Genomic DNA, 6,000 nt, shown 5'->3' on the forward strand with positions numbered 1-6,000 from the left:
GTTGCCATTACAAAAGAGAAAGTGCTAGAAAAGCTAAAAGGTCTTAAAATTGATAAATCTCCTGGGTCCGATGGGCAACATCCTAGAGTTCTGAGGGAGTTGGCTGAGGAAATAGCGGAGGCGTTGGTTGAGATCTTTCAAAAGTCACTGGAGTCAGGGAAAATCCCGGATGATTGGACGATCGCTGTTGTAACCCCCTTGTTCAAGAAAGGATCAAGACAAAAGATGGAAAATTATAGGCCAATTAGCCTAACCTCGGTTGTCGGTAAAATTCTAGAATCCATCGTTAAGGATGAGGATTCTAAATTCTTGGAAGAACAGGGTCGGATTAGAAAAAATCAGCATAGATTAAGGAAGGGGAGATCGTACCTGACAAACCTGTTAGAATTCTTTGAAGAGGTGACAAGTAGGTTAGACCAGGGAAACCCAGTGGATGTGGCCTGTCTAGACTTCCAAAAGGCCTTTGATAAGGTGCCACACGGGAGGCTGCTGAGTCAGGTGAGGGCCCATGTTGTTCGAGGTGAGCTTTTGGCATGGATTGAGGATTGGCTGTCTGACAGAAGGCAGAGAGTTAGGAGAAAAGGTTCTTTTTGGGAATGGCAACCGGTGACAAGCGGTGTCCCACAGTGTTCAGTGTTGGGGCCGCAGCTGTTCACGTTATATATTAATGATCTGGATGAAGGGACTGGGGGAATTCTTGCGAAGTTTGCCGTTGATACGAAGTTAGGTGGACAGGCAGGTAGTACTGAGGAATTGGGGAGGCTGCAGAAGGATCTAGACCGTTTGGGAGATTGGTCCAGGAAATGGCTGATGGAATTCAATGTGAGCAAATACGAGGTCTTGCACTTTGGAAAAAAGAATACAAGCACGGACTACTTTCTAAACGGTGAGAAAATTTACAAAGGGATCTGGGAGTGCTAGTCGAGGAATCTCGAAAGGTAAACATGCAGGTTGAATCCGTGATTAAGAAAGCGAATGCAATGTTGTCATTTCTCTCAAGAGGGTTGGAATATAAAAGCAACGTTGTGCTACTGAGACTTTATAAAGCTCGGGTTAGGCCCCTTTGGAGTACTGTGTGCAGTTTTGATCCCCACACCTCAGGAAGGACATACTGGCACTGGAGCGTGTCCAGCTGAGATTCACACGGATGATCACTGGAATGGTAGGTCTAACATACGAGCTACGGCTGAGGATCCTGCGATTGTATTCATTGGAGTTTAGAAGGTTAAGGGGAGATCTAATAGAAACTGACAAGATAATACATGGCTTGGAAAGGGTGGACGCTCGGAAATTGTTTCCGTTAGGCGAGGAGACTAGGACCCGTGGACACAGCCTTAGAATTAGACGGGGTCAATTCAGAACAGAAATACGGGGACATTTCTTCAGCCAGAGAGTGGTGGGCCTTTGGAATTCATTGCAGCGGAGTGAAGTGGAGGCCGGGATGCTAAATGTCTTCAAGGCAGGGATTGATAAATTCTTGATATCACAAGGAATAAAGGGCTACGGGGAGAATGCGGGTAAATGGAGTTGAAATGCCCATCAGCCATGATTAAATTGCGGATTGCACTCGATGGGCCGAATGCCCTTACTTCCATTCCTGTGTCTTATGTTTTTATTGTCTTATTTTGAGAAACTCCCTTCCACTACTACTCTCTGTTTCCTGTTGTCCGGCCAGTTCACTCTCCATCCAGCAAGAACACCCTGGACCCCATGCACCTACATCTTCTCTATCAGCATATCATGGGGAACTTTATGAGACGCCTTAGTTAAGTCCATGTTATGACATCTACAGCCCTTCTCGCAATAGCGCATACCATTCCCGTGCTTACAGATTGTAGTGTGATGCTCCCTCAGGCGTGACTCTATCACCATAAGTGCCGTCTTTTGTACGGAATATCCGCCGCTTCCTCAGCACTGACCAACTGACAATGTCCTCTGCCTGGGGACAGACCATCTGGCAGCAGACCCCTTCTTCAGATATGCCCACTTTGGAATGTTGGATCCCTCTGTACTGACCACGATTACATGACACCTGCAGTGTTGCAATTAGTTTTGAGCATTTAAAGTGAGGAGGATGTTCTGTTTATACATGGAGAGTCATGAAGATTTGGCAGAGCGATTGGCAGGATGGCAGGACTGACGCATGATAAGAGACTATGTAGGTAAGAACTATTTTTCATGCAGTGGGAATGGGGAGTGGAGTTCTCAACAGATTAGCTGAGGTCACCTACAGTATACAAAACAGGCAATTTCACCCAACAAGACAACAACCACTATCCGAAGAGTAACCTACCCAGAGCCTTTCGCCTGTCCTATATTTACCCCTGATTAATGCCCCGAGCACGATGGGCAATTTAACATTGCCAATTCAACTGACCAGCATTTCTTCAGATTGTGGGAGGAAACCCAAGCACCCGGAGGAACCCCATGCAGACATGGTGATAATGTGCAGACTCCACACAGAGATTCATCTGAGGCGGGAATCGAACTTGGGATTCCAGGACTGTGAGGCAGCAGTGCTAACTACTGAGCCACCATGCCTGCCCAACGCAAAACTTATGATGTTGCAATGGACCTGAGATGATCGACAAAAAGGGGACGGTGGCTTATTTTGTGTATTTATTACAGTCCGGCAAACAATGGGTGGGACGTGGAACATCACATTTGGAGGAAGAATTTGGAAACCTGCAGGATTGGTTGGGTTTAGCTTGTTGGTAATTTTAATTATCCGAGGGAACACCCGGAGAAAACAACGCGTGGTCTGAGGAGGGGAGTAATTTCTGCAATGTGTGCAGCGGAACATTCTAAAGCAGCAGATTTCGAGTCCAACGAGCAAGAGAGACATCCTGGATCGCGGCTTTGGAATTTAAGGAGATCAACATGGGAAATTCACAGGCCGGGAGCATTTGGGAAACAGCGATCATAACATGATACGGTTCAATCTGAAGTTGGAAAAGGATACTCATCAGTCAATAATTACGACCTTTGATTGGAAATGTGGAGATATATAGGGATCTTTAAGTTGAACAGGATTGCATCGACTGGAAATGCATTGTAATGGCAAAACTATGGATTAAACTGAACACATTTCAAAAAGGAGATGAGGATGGTGGTGTCTGTGTACCGATTGAAGATGAATAAATATGGGCTATCTAAAACTATCCTAAGTTCCCTGGAAGCCCAAGGATTGAGATGAGAAAATAAGGCAGGATCTCTCTCAATGCCTTTGAGAGATCCTGCCTCAATGCCTTTCCATGGATTATGCCACAACTGCTCAGTTTCTCCATTGGCGTTTGCTTCAATTTCCAAAATAAGCACAAAAAAAAAATTAGAATTTTGTCTGTTGAGATATGCAAAAAAGGTCGAAAATGGAGGTGTTGGAGAACGAATGAGGCCATTCTGAGTCCTCAACTGCTCCTGCTATTCCACAAGTGCTTGCCTGTGATAGCTGGTGTTATTGCATCCACTCAGTTCATCCCACCCTCCGTATCTCTGCAATCGCTCGCTGCCTGAAAACACTTCTTGGCATGTATACTCCTCAGGATCGGTATTCCCTGAACATGATGAGAACTACCCTGAGCCACTGAGCTTTCAGCAGTCAAATTAAATGCTAAATTTTCCCACCCTTATTCCTGCTGTACTTTGAGGGTAGTGCTTTGTCAAGTCTCTGTGCACTTGTTACCAACAACTTAAGATTTATGATCGACAAGTCAATATTTTTATTATATGTTATATATGAGCAATAGCAGAACGTTTTAGTTTTCAATTTCTTCCCATATGACCGGAAGAGGCAGAGGGAGAATTTGACCATAGAGTCCACTTCCTTTTCTTTTCTCAAGACACTTACTTAGTGGTTAGCACTGCTGCCTCACAGCGCCAGAGACCTGGGTTCAACTCCCGCCTCAGGCGACTCTCTGTGTGGAGTTTGCACATTCTCCCCGTGTCTGCGTGGGTTTTCTCCGGGTGCTCCGGTTTCCTCCCACAATCCAAAAATGTGCAAGTTAGGTGAATTGGCCATGCTAAATTGCCCGTAGTGTTAGGTGAAGGGGTAAATGTAGGGGTATGGGTCAGGGTGGTATATGCTTCGGCGGGTCGGTGTAGACTTGTTGGGCCGACGGGCCTGCTTCCACACTGTAAGTAATCTAATCTAATCCCCTTATTAATTGAACACGCTTTTTCATGAATGAGCCGCATAGTCGTCTGTGGTAATGAACACCATACTAACCTTCTGACAGAAGATGTTCCTTAAGATCTCTCTTAAAGGGTTGACTTCCTTACCCAAAAAGGACACACTCGAACAAAGTGTCACCTCAAAGGAAGTGCTGGCGATCGCAAATAATTGTACGATGTTAAGCACCTATCCCTGTCTCCTCAGTTACCGAAGAGTCCATATTCACTGCAAGAAGATCTAGAGAGTACACAAGCTTGAGCTGACAGGTGGTAAGTGACTATTGCCCTGCACTAGTGCCAGGAAATAAGCTCCTGCAATAAGAGTGAAAGTGAGGACTGCAGATGCTGGAGATCAGTGTCAAGTAGTGTGCTGCTCAAAATAATAATATGTCAGGCACCAAAAGAAGAAAAGAAATGTCGACGTTTCAGGTAAAAGCCCTTCATCAGGAATATCACATTTCTGATGAAGGGTTTATCGCTGAACATCGACACTCCTACTCATCTGATGATGCCTGACCTGCTGTGATTTTCTAGTGCCACACTTCTGATCTCAAATCAGAGATAATGTAATCACTGCGCTTTGATATTCAATGTTGACCTTTCGACAGTATTTCTTAATTTTGCTATTTTAAGACTTTCATGTTGACTTTTAGTTATATTTTCTTACCTTTCTCCATAAAATATAGGATTTGTCATTAGACACCTCTGTATCTGAGATGGCGTGGGGAATGTGGTCAATACACACTTTTCACTTTGCTTCTCTCTCACTGTGCTTGAGCGCACTTGACAAAAATTCCAATTCTAATGCTTTTTCTAAATCGAGTACACATTCTAATTCTAGATTCCCCCAACTGCATTCTGGGGAAGTGAGCTCATAAGACTCACAATCATCTGAGAGAAGCAGCTATTTCTCATCTCAGCTTTCAACCTATTTCTTTTTACTCTGTATCACAGTTCTCTTGGTTGAAACTATCCCACAAAAATGAAAAATTTGCTCAGTGTCCACCTTATCAATTGCCTTTCTCCTAAAAATGCCTCAATCAGATAAACACTCACCCTTCTGAACTCCATCATGAGGTTCTTCTTCAAGCCAAAGTTACTTGCACTCCTTTTATTACAGCTTTATCATGTGTGGAAGCAACTTGATGAACGTCCTCTGAACTGCCTCCAGTGCCACCACATCTTTCCTCAAGAAAACTAATCAAAACTGGACAAAATACTCCAACTGTGGTCTCACGACGTCTGTTTAATTGTAATAACATTTTGACTTTATATAATTCAGTCCTTTTGCAGTAAATTCAGGATTCAATTTTCCTTTCTTATTATATCCTGCATTATGTCCCAATGGTTCAGGAGGATGGCAATTAAAGGATCCGAGGTATCTCATATGAATTTCCAACTGAACGAGATTAAAGTGGGATGAGTCCTTGGATGAATTGGAAATCATGTACTTTTATATGTCACTCGGCGGCATTAGGAAGGTGTGAAATAAGAAGTGACTATGGAGAGATCCTTTGCGGGCGCGGTGTGCAGGTTTTTTTTTACTTTGAATGAATCATTAAAGAAGATGTTAAACTGCATAATCACAATTCCAGAAAAGTTTCAAATATGACAGTGACACCTTTGGTTTGGAAGGGATTTGCACCATCACACAAGTATGGTGGTAAGACACAGAGCAGCCAGTATCTGATAAAGAGTCAGGATAGACCTTAGTGACAGAATGAAGGGTTCTCAATCAGGTCCTCCTGATAACGGGGACTCCTTTGCTCCTCAGATCTGCCTGACCTGCTGTGCTTTATGCCAGCCCCACATTTTACCGACTTAGATGCA

Source organism: Chiloscyllium plagiosum, unplaced genomic scaffold (assembly GCF_037043375.1).
Source record: "Chiloscyllium plagiosum isolate Xiang-an unplaced genomic scaffold, Cpla_swu_hap1 HiC_scaffold_41, whole genome shotgun sequence".
NCBI classification, from domain to species: Eukaryota; Metazoa; Chordata; class Chondrichthyes; order Orectolobiformes; family Hemiscylliidae; genus Chiloscyllium; species Chiloscyllium plagiosum.